Consider the following 22,623-nt stretch of genomic DNA (forward strand, 5'->3'; position numbering starts at 1 on the left):
GAAAAAATGAATATTTTTTTGTTCCTTTTGGGATCTTACTAGGTCATGTTGTGTGCAAGAAAGCATTGATGGCGGACCCTATAAAGATTGTGGTGATTGTAAAATTCGAGGCCCCCAAGAACGTCGAGCAGCTACGTACGACGCTGGGACATACAGGATACTATAGAAAATTTATCAAAGCTTATGCTCAAATTACTATGGCCATGAGGAAATTGCTAAAGAAGGACATGACATTCTATTGGAATGAAGAATGTCAGTGCAGCTTAGATGTATTGAAAGTAAAGATGGTCACTGCATCGATATTGGTATTCCTCGATTGGAAGAAGGAGTTTCATGTACATGTGGATGCTTCTCACATTACACTAGGTGCATTATAAACATAGGCTATTGAAGGAGGATTGAACCATCCTATCGCCTTCACAAGTAGGAAGTTATCAAATGCCGAGAGAAGCTATTCAACAACTGAACCTGAAGGGCTAGTCATGGTCTACGAACTTCAAAAAATCAGACACTATCTATTAGGAGGGCATTTCAAGATGTATACAGATCATTCTACCTTGAAATACCTGGTCAAAAAGCCTGTGTTGGGGGGGTAGATCTATATATGGTTGCTATTATTTTAGGAGTATGACTTTGAAGTCATTGTGAAGCTAGGAAGGTTGAATGCAGGACTTAACCATCTGTCGCAGATTGAAACATGAGAGGAACCTAGTAATCTCGAGGAAGGGTTTCGAGATGCATAGCTCTTTGCAGTGCACATAGTAGATGACCAACTTACAGACATTACTCACTTCTTGACTGCAAGGACAACACCAAAAGGATATACAAGTTAGCAAAAGAAGGAATTAGTAGTGTGCACAGGCAATATTTCAGTTGTTGTGGGATGTTTGTATAAAATGGGTGTAGATGAAATATTGCAAAGATATGTGCCAGATTTTGAGTGAGACAACATTCTCACTGAAGCTCATGGGGGAGCTACGGGAGGCCATTATGCAGGCAAAGCAACTACGCAAAATATTTTGCACGCAGGACTATGGTGGCCAAAATTGAAGAAGGAATCCAAGGCATACTGTAAGGTGTGTGATGCATGTCAAAGAAATAACAGACCATCACGAAGGGATGAGTTACCACTACATCCTCAGGTGTCCTTGTAGGAATTTGAGAAATGGTCGAATGATTTTGTTGGGCCAATTCCACCCCCTAGAAAGAAAATGGTCGCACGGTATATTGCCACCGTAATGACATATCTAACCATATGGGTAGAAGCACAGCTAGTTAAGGATTGTACAAGGGCTACGATAGAAAAATTCTTGTTTCACTGTCTTAACCAGATTTGGATACCCGAAAGTGTTGATGAGTGACAAGGGTACGCATTTTTTGAATGAAACGATTAGCACATTGACTGAGGAATTCTAGGTCTACCATGAAAAGAGTACACCATATCACCCACAGAAAATATCCCGCGGGAAAACGGAACTGTTGAAGCCTTTAACAAGATTTTGGAGAACGTGCTGACAAACATCTACAACGCACAGTGAAATGACTGGGATGTATGTGTACCTACAGTGATATGGGCTTATAGCACTACTTGTAAGAAGATGATAGGACAAACGCCATTCACATTGGTCTATGGGGTCAAAGCTGTAATACAAATGGAATACATTGTACCTAGTTTTTCCATAGAAGCTTTGACAAATATGGAAGATCGTGAGGCCTTGGAATAAAATCTCGCGTAGCTTAAGGCGCTCGAAGAATATCTACTTTTGGTTGGATTCCATGTACAAGTACAGAAGGAACGCAAAAAAGCATGGCATGATCACCATATCAAGCTTTGTACATTCAAGGCAAATGATCTTGTCCTATTATATGATTGTAAATTCACTAAATTTTTGGTTAAATTCCAGATGCATTCGTGAGCGCCATATATTGTCAAACAAATTACATATGACAACACAGTTCATCTTGCGAAGCTGAATGGGGAATCTTTTCTAGGAAGGGTGAATGGGAGCACGTTGAAGTTGTATGCAGGGGATCTTGCACAATGACTATATGATGACAAGATAGTCTTAGTGCTCTAGGAAGTTGCAAGGGAGTGAAAGACTATAAAATACACTGCCTGGCTTGGTGGATAACATAGCAAGCAGGTTGTGCGGGGAGTGATGAAAATGAAACAAATGAAGGTGCACTATGGAAGTTGCGCTCTAGAAGCTACGCCATAAGGGAAGGTACCACACTACCCAATAGGAAAATGACTGTTGGAATTATTTTTCATGACTTGATGACCAGAAAATGGTTAAAAGGAGCGGGGTGGTGGCAATTAAGGAAAAAATCTTTCAAGATCTGCCACCAAAACAACATTTATTATCAGAATTTGGGAGGAACGGTCAGATTTGAATCCAAAAGCACCTATAAATATGGCATGTTGGCCCACAAGAAAACACTTTATTATCTAAGAATTATAGTTGGGCACTATTTCCTTCGCTAGATGAAGCATCAAGTTTGGGAAGATTTAGTTGCGAGCCAAGTGGTTTTTGAATAACCTAAAATAAACCATAAGCTTATTCTTGAGCAAATGTCTACAACAAAACCTGTTGAAACCGTTAGTGGTGATGATGTTGTCTCTTATGCCGCAACCCTAGATGTTTTAAGTATGGAAGCTCCAGCTGCTATGCCTATGACATTGAGTTTTCTTAGGCCAAAGCACACCCCTATGAGAGAAAAATAACCAGCCAAGTCAAAACAATCTAAAAAGGAGAAGAAGAAGCAGGTGTAGGTGAGGATGTCGTCGAGGAAGAACCTAGAGAAAAAGGATAAGTAGACTGAATGGGTGGTGGACTTGAGGAAGAATAATTCCATGGCATAGAGGATGTGGACACCGAGGGGATCAAACCCATGATGAGGCTGCCAAATTATCTCTCCACGAAAGGGAAAATCAAAGGTAATGAAGGACCCTGATACAGGGAAGTTTACAGTGTCTACGCCCCTGCTGGTTGAGCAGGTCCCCTTTGAAGGTCCTCGGATCACGCGGATCCCATTGTTAAATATGGAGGATTGGAACCTCGTAGACCATAGTAAGTTTGCACATCTGTTGACGGATAAATATATGCGAAAGATCTTTTGCAAAGAAAGGGGTGTTACAACATTGGAGCCGATGGAATGGGTCCATGGAGTTGAGTAGTCGGGATTGTTGAACATGTTTCTAGTGCCGCATTATCACTGCTTTGACATTAGTACCGTGTGTGTGTGCCAACTCCTCACGCTGGTGCATGATGGGTGCTTATGGCTAAGAGAGCCTATCCCCATCACAGACATGTTGATTCACAAAATCACGTGGAATACTTACAAAGGTGTGAATCATTCCAAGGAGTTTAGAGGGAAGGTTGGGGAAAAATAGTTTGCAGAAAAGATGAAGAAGGAATACAGCCTCCTTAAGAAGTAATGAGCGTATTCCATTGTCTCTATTTTAGACCAGGAAGTTCAATTTGCTATTTAGATTTTAACAGGAAAGGTTATGAGAAAATGTTGCGCAGATGAAGTTTTGGTGCGAGTAGTTTCACTTGCTATGCATTGTTCAAAAGGCGTACAATTTAATTGGGCCAAGTACTTTTATCAGGAGTTCCTAGAAAACTGTTGAGAAGCCCAAGAGGAAACCAAGACGTTCCACTATGCTTGGCTATTTCTATCAACTGTGCTCATTGCATGGAGATTGTCAGAGGATAGCCAATTTCCTCCTCTCAAGGAACGATTGTCGGAGGCAAGGAAATTTTCCTCTTTATGGTCTATAAAGGATTTGGCGTAGATTACAGAAAAAAAGATATTTTGGACTTTTATGGAAATTCATATCCATAATATGGTACTCAGTCAGCATCCAAGGTTGTCCCCAACCTTGTTCACGCAACTGTCAATCTACACAATGTTGAATGCTGACTTCCACAGAGTCTATATCCAAGCATGGAAGGATCCAGAGCAGAAATAGCACCAGTTTCCCTATTTGGTGTCAAAAACGGACATGCAGGAGATTGTAGGGTTATGGCCTATAGAGTGGTGTGCCCCATGAGAATTCGATGTTGGAATAAGAATCGGCGTGGAAAGTTCTGTTGGATAAAAAAGAAAGGTGACCACTCAGAAAGCTGCGCATACCCTAGCAGAACAGAAAAAGAAGGAAGTCATAGAAAAGGCTCGCATAGAGAAAGAATGCACTGCTAAGGAGCTGTCACCAAAAAGTTGATCATCAAACCTAATTTACTAGACGGATCGAGGTACACCATGTAAATCCAATTTTACCATAGTAAAATTGCTTTCACTATGAGAAATAACTTAATAAACCACCTTTGTTAAGTAATTTATAGTTAAACCCATGAAGAATAATTAAATAAATCATTATTTATTTTATTTTCTTCAACGAATTATTAATTATACCATAGCTTTATTATTATTCCTTGTCACATTTGACCCAATAATAAAAAATAAACAGATAAATCATTAATTATCTTATTCTTCTCCAAGAACAATTAATTAATCACTAATTAATTATTGTTCTTTGTCAAATTTGAGTAAATCCCTTAGGAATAATTAAATAAATCATTATTTGTTTATTATTCCTTCGAAATTTTTTTGAGATGATAAATAAATCATTTATTTATTTATTATTTCTAAACTTTTTCCCTCCTAAAAAAATATAATAAAATATTCCAAGTGATTATTCCAAGAATGGGATCAATAATATTTTATTATTTCTCATTATTCGAGGATAACTCAATATTTTGTTATAAATAGAAGGGTTTTCCATTCATTATTCACTTTTGGTTATTTTCATTGTTGTAGTCACTACTGTAACTTGGATTATTTTCATTGTCGAACACCATATTCTTACTATGTTTTCATATTATAGAGGAGAGGGACTCTACACAAGGTTAAGACATTTGAGGATAGGCAAGAACCCATCCCATAGAGGGGGACTGGTAACATTTATCTGTTCTCTTCATAGGTGTTATATAAAATTATTCTTTACATATTTGGTTTCCATTGTATGATTGGAGTTATTACTCTTTCTTTTTGTTGTTTAACTATGATTGTGGCATAGATCTGGACTTTGGCAGGTTTTGTTTCTATCAATTGTTGCAGATCTACAACACTTAGTAGCCATTTATATTATTGATATTGTTTGTCATCAAAAAACTTAAGTTGGTTCTTTTCGTACATCATTGAGAAGAAAAGACTACAACAGACTTCGTGACTCCACTGGGGAATAATTCTGATTTAGAAACCTGGGTCTCTAATACAAAATTGGTGACTCTGCTGGGTTTTATACTTCAGATGTAGAAACCTAGGTGACCTTTAGTTTTTAGCTTAGGGTTTATTATCTTTTCAATTATTTTAATGTTTCCTAGCTTTCTAACCCTAGATCTATTAAATTTCTGACTTCTGCAAGCTTTCTGATCTTTTACGCAGGTCACAGTGACCAACCGCGACAAAGGCGACACATTTTTCCGAAATTTTCTGACCAAGATCCACAGAGAAGAAATCATGATTTTTGGCCCAAAAAGTACAATCTAGAGGCTAGAGCACACTTATCAGCCCAAAAAGTGCAATCCCTACAGAGGAACAGGTTAGTACCTGCGATTTCTAGGTTTTAAGGTTTTTCTCAGATCTGTTTCTAGGTTTTGCAGAGAGTTGTCTACTGGTTTGTATAACCTTTGTCTCATCCTGCTTAGGCCTTGATCCACTTTTATTTACTGATTGAAGTCAAATTTAGCCTCCCCTAGGGCTTCTAGTACACTTCCACCTTTCTAGGAGGAGTTTAGCTGAGTGAGTAGTCTGAGTTTCTATGGTGCTTTCAACCACATTTTCCATATCTGTACCCTTTCATTTCAGATCTATTAAGATAGGTTGTTACCATCCATATTTTCACATTTAATCCTTTTTGGTTATTTGTGTTAGGGTCCCATCAATTTCCCTAGGTGTTTCACCCATCTCCCTATCATTTTATAGCAATCTCCCTCTCTGCTTTTTTGTTGTTGTTGCACCACTTTCCAACAACTTAGTGTCACTTGGTCCCAGTCACACCGACAGTTATATCTCTTGACCCTTTCAATTTTTTTTACATTGGTTTAGCCACCAAGCAGTATAGTGTTTGAAAACCCAGTTTCGGTGGGGTTTAGTTAATTGTTTTTCTATTATTAATTTCAGTTTATTTTCAACAAGGTTTTTTCTTTTTTACAAACATGATATATGATTAATCAATTAATACACTTGCACACACAATAACACCACATGAAAAGGGTGCTTGTTTTACACCGCCAAGCCAAGACTTAACATAATAAATTTATCTCCCCACATCGAGACAAACATATATTGTAGATCTCCCTTCACCATTTCTATTTTCCCTTGTCCTGCCATCATTGTGCGACCAAGGAATTTTTCACAGAGACTATTATGCCTTCACAACCAGTTTCCACTTGGGCATATTTCCCCTCCTCATTGGGTTCGAGTTCATAGCCCTTCAAGTCCCCACACCGAATATTTTCCTAGTTCTTATTTTTCTCATCTGATTCTGAGCCTCCTCCAATACATATCACACCTTTTATAGACACACAGATGGTGTAGGAACCCAACTTTTTTTTGGCTCCAGTTCTATCCGGTGGTCACATCAAGTGGAACATGCAGCTCCCATGCCCCCCTTTATTATTGGGTTAAGTCTACTAGATTCTAACCAGTTGATAAACAACCCCATACACCATGATGTTGGTTGGCCCTCTATGCCGACTAAGATTCCTTTAGACATCCCAAAGTTTGAGGGTAATGTTGTAGAGGATCCTACCAACCATGTCTGATCCTTCCACATGTGGTGTTCATCCAACTCCATAACTGATGACTCCATTCATCTTCAGCTATTCCAATGTATGCTCATTAGAGATGCTACAAAATAGTATGTAGACTAGTCCTCAACATCTCATTCTGTTTTTGTGATGCTTGTTAAAGCGTTCCTCTCATATTTTTAGTTACCTCTCTGGCATGACACTAGTACAGAGCTATTGACCACATTCTATCAGTCCTCTACCACTCGCCTTTCTAACCATGTTCAAGGGTGGCGTCGAAGGAGGAGCACATGTCATGCCTCGCCTTTCGAAGACCGTGTTTATCTAGGATGGTTTCTTAGGAGGCTTTTATCTCCCATTGGAAAAGATGTTGCGTCTTATTTTTCTCAGACTGAGGAAGAAGATCTCCAAACCATTCTGAGATATGATCTAATTTATCCACAATCCAGTTATGTCTATACCATCATTCCAGACCTCCCTCTTCCTGGAAGTGCCAATGCACCGGGGACATCTCACGCCACTGATGGTATCAGTGGGTCTCTTCCACACTCTTCACCATATACTCAAAAAAGTTATGGCTAACCACAGGGGGGCCACCAATTCCTCCATCACTTATGCCCCTCCTGCTAGAAACATGTTTCCAGGGCCCAAACCCATCTACCAAACTGTTGCTCCTCATTATGCACAGTCGAGCGCTCCAACCCCTCAAGCATTAGAACCAAATCTTCACATGCATCCTCAACCCCAGCTGCCACCACCCCTCAGTGCTAGGTGTTTGCATACCAGAGTGCTATCGATCCCCCAAATTCGAAGAAATGGAATAAGGGGGAGGGTAAGAAGGGTAAGTAGGGTAATTAAGGTAACGAGCCTAGTGAACCCAGTGGAACCAACATAACACCAACAACCATAAACACGGTGGCCAACCCAAGAAAAACAAGGTTATTCATATGAAAAAGCCTTGTGCATGTTATGGTATACATGGCCACTACACACATGAGTGTCCCCTCTTACCCTAGATGCGCCAAATGCAGGAAGCTCAAGCAACTTCTAGAGGTCAAGAATTGTCTTAGAATCCTACGCCAACCCAACCAAAAGTGCTCACATATCCTTTCCATTAGCAAGGATTTGTTGTTGCTCAACCTCAGTCAGGTCAGGTAGCCCATCCCCCGTGACCTTTTGGTCCTAGTGACTACCAGATCCTCATGATGGATTCTGATGAGGTCAATAAGTCTGATCAATAGCCAGCTCCTCAGCACTCTATTATTACCATCTCAGCCAAGTCATCCGGATCCACCCACCCAGGACCTCCTTCATTTGTGGATGCCTCTTCTATGTTCCCACCAGGAACCGCTCCTGCAGGTATCAACCATCCAGGAGCTATTACACCAGGACATTACCTTGCAAGCCAAATACCTTTCTTATTTCCCCCTCCAGGAGTAGTTTCTATCCCTGTCATGGCTTTGTTGGTCCTTCCTAACAAGACTCTAGGGATCCCTGTACGGTACATTGATTCCCCAATGAGCACTCTGCCTGGTCAGCTCAAACCATATCATGCTTTGACCCCGGTTGATTCGGTCCCTATGACCCCTGTCGCCGCTTCAGTTCCACCACAACCTCAACAGGAACCTATTCCTATTGTGAAAGCATGCAGAAAGGGGAGAAAATATAAAAGGAAAGATTCGAAGGACAAGGCTCCCCAACCTCCTCCAGCTCCTAAGGCCCTAAAGCTGACACCCCCATGCGCTTTGTGTCAAGTTTTTGGGCATGCCACCAATAATTTTCCTGAACTTCCTGAACTTAAACCTTTGGTCCATGAAATGTTCCCTTAGTCGAACATTCTAGAAGTCCATGTTAACTTGTTGGTCCCACTTAAGAAACCAAAATCGTTGTGCACAAAGCACCCTCTTGCCTCTGTGATCTTCAAGGTCACTATTCTCATTGTTTACGTCATCTCGATGAATTTTGTGATTGTCTTGGGGCGATTCGTGAATATCAGGCCACTCGTAGTGGAGCATCTAATCCTCTACCTATGGGTTCTCGTACCAAAATTCAACTAGAATAGGGAGACTCTAGACCCACTATTGTGATGCCTCCCCCCGACATGGAGATGACGGACACCACAGAACCCATTCTTTACCTGTCGTCATCCTTGAGTTCATCGTAGGAAAACCTTTCTTGGGTTTATGCGTGCATTTCTATCGAACCTCTTTGAATAGAATCCTAGGTATCCACATCCATAGATACTCCATCTACTAGCCCGTCATCTACCATTCAATATGATGCATATGTGAACCTTATTTCCTAGTTTAACGCACCAAGAAATGCGGTCACATCATGCATCAATATTCCTCCCATTCGCCCATATCTCAGCCTAATGAGGACACCATGGAAGCCACGTCTACCCCTGATTACCACTACACTTAAGTAAGGGGGCATTTCTTCATAGGATTTTCAAGGCCATCTCCTTCCTAATTCTCCCCATGGGCTCTACCTCAAGATATTTTTCTCATAATACATCCCTTTGATTTGTGTGTCTTTATTTTTGCCATGAAGTGAGGTAGATTGCATCATCTCATCCATTGTCTTTTTCACCTTTTATATGGATCTATCATCCACACCATATATCGGCCATGCCAATGGTTCATGTTGCTTCTCCTGGAATCTAGCCTAGACAACCTTGGCCATTTTTAACCCCTTTTATACAATAGTACTTTCGAATGACGTGTGTGTTGGATTTGCCACCAATAATCACGCAGAATATGATGTAGTGATAGGTTTGTCAGTCGATTCCCTCACCCATCGCATCCTTCAACTTCATGTTCATTTAGATTCCTTGCTACTTGTCATGCAATTGAATGGTGTGTATCATGTGCATAACCAAGTCCTATTTAGAAAATATCTATAAGTTAAGTTGTTGGTACGTGAGTTTGAAACCATTACATGCCTAGAGCCTAGAATCACTATGTAGATACCATTGTAAACAACATTCCAGATTGGCATTTATCACATGTATGCCACAGAAGATAACCATAAAAATAGCAAATGGAAAACCATCATCGTGATCTCAAATGCATAATCATATTATGTATCATATAAGTGTTTAAAGCCCATAGCTCTAATACATCCAGTACGCCGATATTACTATGGGGGGCACATATGCCCCTACATCTCATTATCATCCTTTGGAATATCTCATGCCAAGTTGGGATGAGATTCTTGAATCCCTATTTCGAACGCTCGGAACACAATGGTGCTACACAAACTCCTCCTGCTAGGGCACTGTTGAGCCTTGCAATAGGTATGTATTTACTCTTGATTATTGTCTTTTTCCTCTTTTCTTATCCATTTTGTGCCATGATATAATAACATATTGATAGGATTTTAATAAGGAACGAATGAAACCTCTCTTAATATAATTTGACCGACCAAGCTAACTCTCATTACTTTTTATGTAGAAAAACAATAGATGGAACAACTTCTATTCCAAAGTCGGAACAAAAAAAGCTAATTGAGGGAAATGAGATGCGTCATGTGTGGTCGAACCTAGGAACGAGTCAAGAAGATCAGTGTGAGATAGAAGAATTATCTAAATATAGCATTTAGTTGTCACATTTAAAAAGGAAGACTAAAGAGGGATCTCTCATATTTTACTTGGATTGTAACTTTAATTCACAGAATTGTGATTCTGAAGAACAAGATCGTATTGTAATGACAAGAGAATTTGATGATTAATATACATCTTGCGTTGCTGTTCATTCAGATATTCTGAAGTAGCTAAGCACTGTTCGCTAGTGGCTAGGGCCCGATCTCTGGTGGATCTTACTAATGTTCCTTGTTTTATGCATTTTCCGTTTACTGCAAGTTTATTCTGCTTTAGAGCTTTTTAGTTGAATTATTTTCATTAATTCGGATTTCTGGTATTCATTTCATTAATTCCCAATCCTATTTGGCTTTATTTAATTCATATCATGGATTGAATTAGTTATCGGTTAAAGGATCATTTCTGGTTAATTAAAGAATAGAGCGTGATTGTTTAAATGATTTCCTTCTATCTAGTAGTGTAAGTCCAACTAAAAGAGATCAGTTAATGCTATGGTGCTCTCAGTTGATTACCATTTCAGTTTGGTTGATTAAGATTGAATTACGATTTTGTTTGAGATTGAGTCATGATGCTTAGATGAATCATTTCCTTTAAAGTTACAAGCTTGAGATTTATGATTGCATATGTTTACTCTTTTATTGAATTTAATAACTTATTTTAAAGCACTACTCTCTAGATTTATAGCTTGCACATATTGTGTACACACTTGGAATAAAAAGACTTACCTAGGTTGATAATTAATGTGAGGCAATTAAGAGTTTTAAAAGACACCTTTTAGCACCCAACATTTTGGCATCATTGTCGTGGAGAGTGTTGCCATTTTAAAAAGAGTGATGTTTCTATGCTGAGAGAGAATTGGGAATTAAAAATGGGAGTTAAGAACATGTGTAACGAGTGATTAAAATGCTCTCCCCTCCTTCTGCTTTCCAGTAGAATTGTGTAGGAATTTAAGATACAAATGAACGTTTGTATTTTTGTATGAATGAATAAAAAGAAAAGACCATAAAAATATATAATTCCTCTCCCAAAATTGAAAAATATAAGGGACCGGTGACCCTTGGATGATTAACCTTTATTGATGAAATCATAAGAAAATATGAGTCTCAGACATCAGTAGGACACTGAACTATTACTACTAGACACCCTATTATTTCCCTTCAGGCCACAGGATGACCATCTATAGCTAACACTAAGATTCACAGTAAGACTGAAGGGTCTGAACGGAGTTTTCAAAATAGTGAAAATTCACAACCACACCCTTCAGAAGAAGGGAAATCTTGCAACCTCCATGAAGGAGAAGGAGAGAAAGGTAATCCTAAAATTAAATCACCAAAACCTAGATCTCATAAAGTAGTGATTGAATAGAGGACACCTAGGGTTCTGGATCAAGGTAGCGGTGTTGAAATCATTCCAACCTCTTCTTGACTTCCTAGGAACAAATCTCCAGCTCTAGAGATCCTTGAAGAATATTGGCATATTTTTGACCAAATGGCCAATAATCAGTGACAACCCTAGAACCCTACGTTACAATACCCTATTTTGGACACAACTTTCAATGCCCCTATGAAATCTATCACACTACAAATATTCCTACCTTTCATGGGCTAAATTCAGAAGACCCTGATGCATTCCTTTTCGAATTTAATGTCCTATGTAGGGGTTATGATTACACCACTGACCCCTAGAAGCTGAAACTGTTCCCCTCTACTATGAAGTGAGCAGCCCTGCATTAGTTTATGGGACTTGGTGGAGGTACCATCAATGATTTGGAACAGATGAAAGAATCCTTCCTTAAAAAATACCAAGATTATTGCTAAACTATAGAAATAAAAGATGAAATCTTTCAAATGGTAGCTAAGCCTAACAAGAATCTGGAAGAATATGTGGAATGGTTCAAATATAATCTGCAAAGATCTCCTTACACAAATCTTCCTGATAATGTTCTAAAAACCACAATGATTAAAGATATGAAAGACCAATGGGTAGAAACACTGAATATAATGGTTAAGGGTGATATTTATCAAGAATATTATGACAATATTATAGACTTGTGCATCAGGTGCTCTAGGGGTAGTACACGGTTGAAACGAATCGGACATGATGCGATCACCAGAGGTAGCAAATCCTCAGGAAGAAACATTACAAGAGTTGAAATCAACAATCTATTGAAAGATTTCAAGACTGATATCCTGGCGACCCTAACGACACAATTGGATATCATGCAAGCTAAATGAAAATAGGCTAAAGCAAAACAAAACCTAGCTATTTTCTACCCCCATTGCAAAAATAAACACAGTCATAAAGAATGCCCACTAGATATGATACAAACATGTGCCATATGCACTAAGGAGCATGCCACAAAAAATTTCCCATCGCTCCCAGGATTAAAAGCAGTCTTCAAGGAAATGGAAGAAGAAGTGGAACCAGTATATCTGCTGAACCAGCATCGACAATGGAAAGCAAGTCAGACAGGTATGCCTACTAGTCCATATTCATTCTTTCCTCACTCGTAATATAATTCTCAACAATATTCAGGGGAAGCATGGTAGAACCAGCCACCTTTTTCTACTTGGCCGCCTCAAACATTTCTATGCCACCATGGCCCAACTAGTCAAATCCAAACAATAATTGGAAAAATTGCTCTTACCCTCCACCATTATGGCATAACAATCCATATTCATCTCAGTGGTCCCCTTCCACCTCACAAAATCAGAACTGGAAAACAAACTCGCAAAGATCCACGAACTAGCCTATGGGGACAGTTCCTCTATCTCAACCAACATTACCAGCACCTTACACAGTGCAACAGAATCCTTAATCTAATATACAACCACAACTCCCAGCCCAACCCAACACAAATCCCAACAATAGACCAATCCAGTCAGTACAAATCATTGAGGTTCTGGACCCTAAAGCTGAGTTGAGAGAGTGTAATGAACTCAACATAAGATCTGGATGCATAATCGCTCGAGATGAGGATAAAAATATGGAACCTGAAGAACCGCACCCAAATAAACCTTTGACTATAGATGATCAACAAGGGGAAGTTACAGTCAGATAGCATACTCCCGAATATATCATAACTACTTCCCCACCATTCCCAGAAAGACTGATGATATCGTGCCCAACTGAATGCCAGACTTTGATCTTCTGGGTGAACTGAAGAATATATGTATAGAAATACCCCTACTCTAGGCTATTCAAGACATTCCAATATATGCCAAAACTATTAAAGAATTGTGTATAAAGAAGTCTGTGAGGAAAAAAAATAACCCCAACTGTCCTTGTTGTCGGGACTTTGTCTAATTTATTACTAGGCAAAGAGACACCTATAAACTATGAAGACCCAGGAAACCTTATTGTCACAATACAGATAAATGGCCTCTCTTTTCCCAATGCTTTAGTTTATTTAGGGGTAGCCATTAATATTCACACAACAAAAACTTGTGAAATGCTTGGCATCACAACCTTTGAACCAATAACTACCTTGTTGGAACTTGCTAACCACTCAGTCCTTAGGCCAGAAGTAACATTACTAGATGTGATGGTTTTTGTAGATACTTGGAAATATCTAGCAAATTTTTTCATTATTAACCCTAGGAACTAGCTACATGGACATCCCTTAATTTTAGGAAGGCCTCGGCTAGCAACCGCTTATGCTTATATGAGCTACCGGACAGGCAGTATGACCATAACCAATGGAAATGATGTGAAGACTCTAGCCTTATACTCTCCTGCTCAGCCAAGCCTAACCATTGTAAAAACTAGGAAGCAACCTGTAACATATTTAATAGAAAATATTCAATCACCATTGACTGTGTTAGATGCCCTTGAATTTAAAAACCAAACAGAAGACAATATCATTAATACTTTTATCAATCATCATGCTACAATGTCTAGTTTGAAATGTCACACGATTAAAGCAGTCCTTGATAATGAAATTGAAGAAGATTCCCTAAGAGATATCAATTACCAACCAATACCACAACCACTATCTATAATATAAAACCTATCGAAATCGAGCCAGGGAAGATCCTGAACATTAATAGTAATCTTAGTGATGACCAGCAACAAAAGCTTACTCAAGTCCTTAGGAAATATAAAAGGGCTTTCACTTGGGATTACCCAGTAGTTATGCATGCACCACATTTACACTGAAAAAGATGCAAGACTCATTCGACAACCTCAGTGTAGATTAAATCCTCACCTAAAGGATATTGTTAAAGAAGAACTTCAAAAAATATTAGATGTGAATTTTATCTATCCTATATCTGACAGTAAATGGGTTTCTCCATAAGTAGTGGTCCCCAAAAGGAATGGGAAGTGGCGGATATGCGTTGACTACAGAGAACTCAACAAAGCAATGCAAAAAAACCATTTTCCCCTTCCATTCATCGATCAGGTCTTAGATACACTGGCAGGGAAGAAATTCTTCTCTTTCCTAGATGGCTTCAGTGGCTACAACCAAATTCAGATTGCCCTTGAAAACCAGGCTAAAACTACTTTTACCTACCCATGGGTAACATTTGATTACAAGGTATTACCTTTTGGATTATGCAATGCACCTGCTACATTCCAAAGATCCATACTCAGTATCTTTGCAGACTTGATAAATGAAGGATTGCAAGTGTACATGGATGATTTCACACCCTATGGAGATCAATTTGAACATGCATTACAGACATTGGAGAAATTCCTGGAGCGGTGTATCGCTACTAGTCTATGATTAAGCCATGAGAAGTGCCATATGGTGATGACAGAGGGCCTGATCCTGGGTCATTTCATTTCAGCAATTGGAATTCAGGTAGATCCAACAAAAATACAAGTAATACTCTTATTGTCTACTCCCTGCACTCAAATAGAGGTATTTAGTTTTTTGGGATTTGTAGCATATTATCGTAGATTTATAAAGAACTTCTCACAGATTGCTTCACCATTATATGCCTTAACAGGAAATATTGATTTTATATGTACTGACAAATGTGAAATTACCTTTACAGAGTTGGAACAACTATTATCAACATCACGAATATTACAAGGCCTGAATTGGGATATACCATTTTAGATTTCATCAGACGTGTCAGATTTAGCCATTGGAGCAGTTCTTGGCCAACAAGAATACAAGAAGCCCTACGCTATATATTACATTAGCAGAAACTTAACTCCTGCTAAGTTGAGTTACATAGTAATAGAGAAAGAGTTTATAGCTATTATTTATGTTATTAACAAATTAAAACCTTATACAACTGGATACCCTATAGTTCTGTATATTGATCACTCTACTATCAAATATTTAGCTAATAAACCCATTACGAATGGAAGAGTGACACGTTGGTTACTAATTTTGCAGGAATTTGAAATAACTATAAAGGATGGACTAGGGAGGAAAAACCTTGTGGAAGATTTCCTCTCCCGAGTGCCAAGAATAGGTGATACAATGGCGGTAGAATACCAGCTCCTAGATGAACACCTATTTACTACGGCCGTAAAAACACCATGGTACGCAGATGTGGCAAATTATTTAGCAGTGGGAACACTGCCCAAACATATGACACTTAGAGAAATGAAATTAATAGTGTAGCAAAGCACTCGGTTCTCCTGGATCAGAGGATACATTTTTCACACAAGCGCCAATATGCACATCCGTAGGTGTCTCAGGGAAGATGAAATTTATGATATCTTAAAAGCATGCCACGATGGACCTTGTGGTGGACATTTTGCAGACAGTAGAACTGGACATAAAATTTTGCAAATGGGTTACTACTGGCCTACGATTTTTAAGGATGCTAGGATATTTGTCCAGACATGCGACAGTTGCCAAAGGATGGGCCACCCTGGCTAATCTAATGAGATGCCCCTACATCCACAGCTGGTGATAGAACCCTTTGAGCGATGGGCGTTAGATTTTGTTAGGCCGATCAACCCACCGTCTAATTAGAAATCATATAGATTGGTTGCAACAGAATGCGTGACTAAATGGTTAGAGGCAATAACATTACCAAGAGCAACAGAGGAAACAATGATTAATTTTCTTTTCAAAATTTTGTGCGATATGGCTTACCCAGAGAAGTAATTACTAATGGGGGGCCACAATTTGTAGGCCAGAAGATCATTGCTACACTGAAGAATCATCACATTATCTAGAGAATTACCTCTCCATATCACTTGCAAGAGAACGGGAAGGTGGAAAGTACAAACAAAGTAATTGAAGCTATTCTAACGAATACAATATCATCACACTTATGAGATTGGGTGACTTGACTACCAGAGGCCTTGTGGGCATATCACGCGACTTGGAGGAACATAACTGGATACTCTCCATATCAGTTGGTATTTGGTAAGGAACCCATTTTCCCCATAGAATTTGAGATATAAACGCTAAGGATAGTCTAGGAAGTGGTACTGGATTTAACTGAAGCCCAGATTAATAGACCACAACAAATAAATGAACTAGATCAAATTTGGCTATTAGCTCTATAACTTACTACACTCATTCAATAACAAAGAGCCAAGTGGCACGATTCCCTAATTAAGAAAAAGACATTTCATGAGAGTGACTAGGCACTTCATTACGATTCTAGGTTTCAAGATTGCCCTGGTAAACTATAGACTAGATGGTTAGGCCCCTATGAAATAAAGGAAGTACATGACAATGGCACTCTTACATTGGCCACCACTGATGGGTCTAGTTTTTCCTTCAAAGTAAATGGGCATTAGGTGCGCCTCTACCAAAAACCACTTACAAGGGAATCCTTTTACCAGCAGATACGTGAGGACTCCACCATGCAAATTCTAGTTGTAGAAGGCAATCCTTTGGAAACTTCATTGTTATAAAACATTATTTCTTTTTGTAAAAACTGTAAATATTATTGCTGATTTGATTTTTTGCATTTTTTGTTTTTTTTTTGTTCCCACTTCGGAACAACACTTTTTGTTTTTGTTGTTCCCACTTCAGAACAACACTTTTCATTTTTGTTGTTCCCACTTCAGAACAACACTTTTTGTTTTTGTTATTCCCACTTTAGAACAACACTTTTCTTTTTTGTTGTTCCCACTTCAGAACAACACTTTTCATTTTTTTTGTTCCCACTTCGGAACAACACTTTTCGTTTTTGTTGTTCCCACTTCGGAACATCACTTTTTGCTTTTGTTGTTCCCACTTCGGAACAACACTTTTCATTTTTTTGTTGCCACTTCGGAACAGCAATTTTTTCTTTTGTTGTTCCCACTTCGGAACAACACTTTTCATTTTTGTAATTCCCACTTTGAAACAACACTTTTCATTTTTGTTGTTCCCAATTCTGAATAACACTTTTTCTTTTTGTTGTTCCCACTTCAGAACATCACTTTTCATTTTTTTTGTTCCCACTTTGGAACAACACTTTTCAATTTTTTTTTTCCCACTTTGGAACAACACTTTTCATTTTTGTTGTTCCCACTTCGGAACAACACTTTTCATTTTTGTTGTTCCCACTTTGGAACATCACTTTTTGTTTTGGTTGTTCCCACTTTGGAACAACACTTTTTGTTTCTACTATTCCCACTTTGGAACAACAATTTTCGTTTTCGTTGTTCCCACTTTGGAACATAACTTTTTGTTTTGGTTGTTCCCACTTCGAAACAACACTTTTCATTTTTGTTGTTCCCACTTCAGAACAACACTTTTTATTTTTGTTGTTCCCACTTTAGAATAACACTTTTCATTTTTGTTATTCCCACTTCGGAAGAACACTTTTTGTTTTTGTTGTTCCCACTTCAGAACAACACTTTTTGTTTTTGTTGTTCCCACTTCAGAATGGTACTTTTTTCTTTTGATGTTCCCACTTCAGAACAAAACTTTTTGTCTTTGTTGTTCCCACTTCGGAACAACACCTTTTTATTTTTTTCGTTCCCACTTTGGAACAAAACTTTTTGCATTTTTGTTGTTCCAACTTCAGAACAACACTTTTTGCCTGTTTGTTGTTCCAACTTTGGAACAACACTTTTTGTTGTTTGATGTTCAAATACCACTTTTTTTCTCTTAGAGTGTTTTGTTGTTCCCACTTTTGAACAACATTTTTGCTTCTTGAAGTCATGTGTTTTCTAAACAACACCCTTTTCCTTGCATTATTGTGATGTTGAACAACACTTCTAGGATTATTCCTAGCTCATCTCAACCCCATTTTTTTTATTCCCTTTCATGGCATGAAGTACAATACTTTTATGAGGAAAAGAATTATGAATTCTATTGAAGTAGATGAATACTCTTAACATTATGATCTCTAACAAGACAACTTCCTGATGATAGATTTCTTTCTTTTTTTATAGGAGGGACACAATTATTTATATATTACTTTACTGTATTGATTTATGTTGTATATGATATTGATTGATCATATTTACCATGCTAGTGCCACCCTTCCTGGTTATAATCCTCTGTGTCTCTTATATGTGAGATTGTGGGTATATTTTTTTCCTATTGACATGTTCAACTTCTTCCACAATCCCTGCTCTTAAGGAGTACTAAGCCTCGCTCTATTTATTATAAAAATGTGTAATAACAAAAAAAAAAATTCCCATTGATAGATGATAGGGGGTCTCATTAAGAGCTAGCCTACCATGTTCATAGGGATGTAGAAATGTGACATTCCCACTATGGCCACCACACCAGGGTTATGATCCAATGGATGGCTAAAATATCCTTGGAATAGGAGGTCTCATCGTGAGCCGACCTTATCACTTTTGCCACTTCCTAGTGAATGGTTGTGTGGTCATTTGGTTACCATGCCAACACACAGATCTCTTCTGTAGAAGCAACAATGGAATTCTCCAACTATAAATTGAGTATCCTGGCTCATATCGGTTAAAAAGCAACTTTGTCGAGGCTATGAATGTATGCTGGCAACAGAACCTTTGCTTATGGTACTGAAGTTCTATTTTCAACATCAATAATTATTATAATACCCTCTTCTTACTTTTCCTTTTATCAGAAGAATAATTTCCTTAATTTCTCCCTACCTTGAACCTTTATGCATGAGTTAATGTTTTTAATTATTCATATCATTTTTAGTCGGAATATCGTCAGCAAACCATCTTTCTCTTGAATATTTTTGTCCTTTTTTGTTACCGCATAACCTATCATCAACCAAAGCATCTTCTCTCTTGTCAATAACCATCATTACACACCTCGCTTTCATTATATCCATACCTTTTATAGTCCTCTCATTAATATACATACTCTGTATCATACTATTGTTGTATCTTTCACCCTTGTATCTTTCCATCAGAATGACATTCCCCCATCCATTCGGTTGTAGGCGACCTCTCATCTTGAAGGAGGGAGGGGACCTCCATTACGCTCATGCATGCATTATAACTGTTTTATTAGATTTCATAGGTTGATATGGTACTCTATGATCCTGCAACATGTGGAAAAACAATAGTCCTCAAATTAATGAATTCTCATAGAAATATCGTTTAACATTGGAAAGCTTAGTTGTCACAACTTACTTGATGTTCTATCTCTCTGTTGATGTCTGTTGCTGTGTTTTCTCCACTGCACTAATCCTTTGCAATAGTAGGAATAACTCAAGCATTATGGGTGGTAAGACAGTGCGCCGTGAACCTTTAGTGCTGGAAGTCTCTGCCCATGTCGGGGAAATTCTGGTCTGCGCAGGGTGGATATCATATTTCACAATATTTCAGCCCCTTAATGATGAAATCACTAATGAATTTCTACAGCATTTGCAGAATGGGAAATCTGTGGTGAGAGGTAGAAGAATCATAGTATCAGACACTGTAATATCTGAAGTATCTAGGCTGCCAACGGAAGGAACTACATGGCCAAAAAAACACGTAATGTTGCAAGACGTGGTGGACACGTTTAGAGATGTAGATGAGGAATTAACTAAGAAAGGCAAGGGCATACAACCATATTCTCTGGTAGAACCATAGTGTGAGTTGACAAGTGTTGTCTAGAGGTACATTACTTGTGATGGATGACGAGACATGGTAAGACCATGACAACTCAAATTTTTAGTTTCTTTAAAACTAAAGTTCACTATTAATTTGCCATCTTTCTTGAATTCATTGCTGCATGATACCATCGATATAATAAGATGAGCTAGGCACCTTAAAACCATAGTTAGCCACCATGGATTGATTAGACAAATTGTTACCCATAACCTTGTCCAATAAAACTTAACTTGGGATGGTCTCATAGCACCCTTGGAGATTAGTCAAAACCCTGTAATCCAAAATCCTGCAATTTTGGAGATAAGCCAGCAGAGTCCTATTCTGAAAAGGAGAAGGACTACCCCATTTTGGAGATAAGCCAACAGAGCCTTGTTCTGAAAAGGAAAAGGATTACCCACTCAAACATTGAATCCCATAAGCACGGGTGCTCTGTAAGTTTACATCTAGCCCAGAGAATGTCTGTAAATCCACAAGATAGCACCAAACAACCTATGGAACCATCTAGACCAATTGTCATACAGGACTCTGAGTCAGAACCAGAGGAAGAACTTGAACAAGGGGAAGGATGTTATTCAAAATCAGATCATGGGGAAGAGGCCAATTCAGAACAAGAACCCAAGGAAGAGGATAGACTAGACTCAGAGCAAGAAAGGGCACAACACTTTGATGATGAAGTGGAAAATGAAGAGGAACCTCCTCAAACGTCAACCATGAACCCCAAAAATAATATTTCGTAGGATTTTGAGACAGGGATGTCTCAGGTCCTAGAAAATCTGAATGCATACAAGTACCCTGGAAGATCACTTGATCCTAACCTAATGGAAGCTCAATCCTTAGAAGATTCTGGGCAATAAATTTTTTTTCCTTCTTTAGAAGCTACAGACCAGGAAAATGAAGCAGACACAAAAGTTATTCATGAATCAAACAACCAGTCTGGTGACACGGTTCTATTGGAACACAGCCATGATAAACAACATGAATCTTTAGATACCAAAGTTATTGATAAGCCTATTACTGTAAAATATGCCCCTCGAAAGAGGCGAGTAGCCAGAGAAAAAGTAAAGACGCTGAGACAAAAGTACCAAAAGCTTCAAAAGAAAGTTAAAAGGCTACGTCAGAAGATTAAAGAAATGGAAAATGAAAAAGCCCATAACAATACTCTTGAGGTAGTCTCTGTGGCTACGCAAATGGAAATATGTAAGTGTAGGTAAACAGAAACCCAAACAAAACTCATTCCTAATCAAACAATAGCAACTTAGGCAAATTTGCATGCAGAATTAGTGTATGCAGAAATTCAGATGGAGGGTTGGTCCTCCCACCATAAGGAAGTACAGACCAAGGAAATATCCTCTCATAGCGCAGGCACTCAGACAGAAGAACAAGCCAAGTATATCATGTCAAGAAAATACCCTATTCTCCTAAAGCTACAGGAAGAACTAATGCAAGCCTAGCTTGCTCTATAACAATGTGAACAAGTGACACTCCCCCTAAAAAAATATCAAGAGTTGCAGAAACAGTTTAGGGAATTAACCATAATTGAGAATGGGACTTTTAATAGATTTAGAGAGGAAGAAGAAAAGTTGAAGAAGGTGAAGACTAAGCTGGACAGAGCTAGGAATCATATAGACACCATTTGCTCGCTATATTCGGATGTCTTGACATGTGGGTCTCCAGCCACAAATTATGCCTTGTTCTTATTACAACGATACTTATTGTTAAAGATTAAAGCCATAAGAGCTGTCAAGCCAATCGAATTAAAGAAAACATAAGATTTTATAAGTTGCTACAAGAAACATGGGGCACAAGGCTTCTTTGCAAATTTTATCTGCATAATTTCATATTAGAAGAAGAGATGGATAAGGACCCTAGCCCTTTTTATGGAGATACTCAATTCCAGGCTTTTATCTCTTTTGTAGTTAACCAACTTAAGTGGTTTAAGGCATATAATTCATTCCAAAGATAGGAACACGGGTTTGATCTCTAGGTAAGGAGTGAGCCTACTCACCCTTTCCAACTATTTGCTAAACATAAAAGGTTGATGACACAAGAAGGTTTAATTCAAATTTTAGGGACCACATATAAGAAAATTTTACAGAAAGGAATGACATATTTCCTCTCCATCTAGGAAAGATCCCTAACTGCATCCAAAATGAGATGGACAGTCTCAACTAACAGTGTTAAGGAAAGAGAACCATTTAATTATGGGAACTTTAAAGCTGCTACAAGCTGGTTAATCACATACAACAATAT

This window comes from Pinus tabuliformis, chromosome 4_1 (assembly GCF_031772625.1).
Source record: "Pinus tabuliformis cultivar Carrire ecotype Pingquan chromosome 4_1, CPIR1, whole genome shotgun sequence".
In the NCBI taxonomy this organism is placed as follows: Eukaryota; Viridiplantae; Streptophyta; class Pinopsida; order Pinales; family Pinaceae; genus Pinus; species Pinus tabuliformis.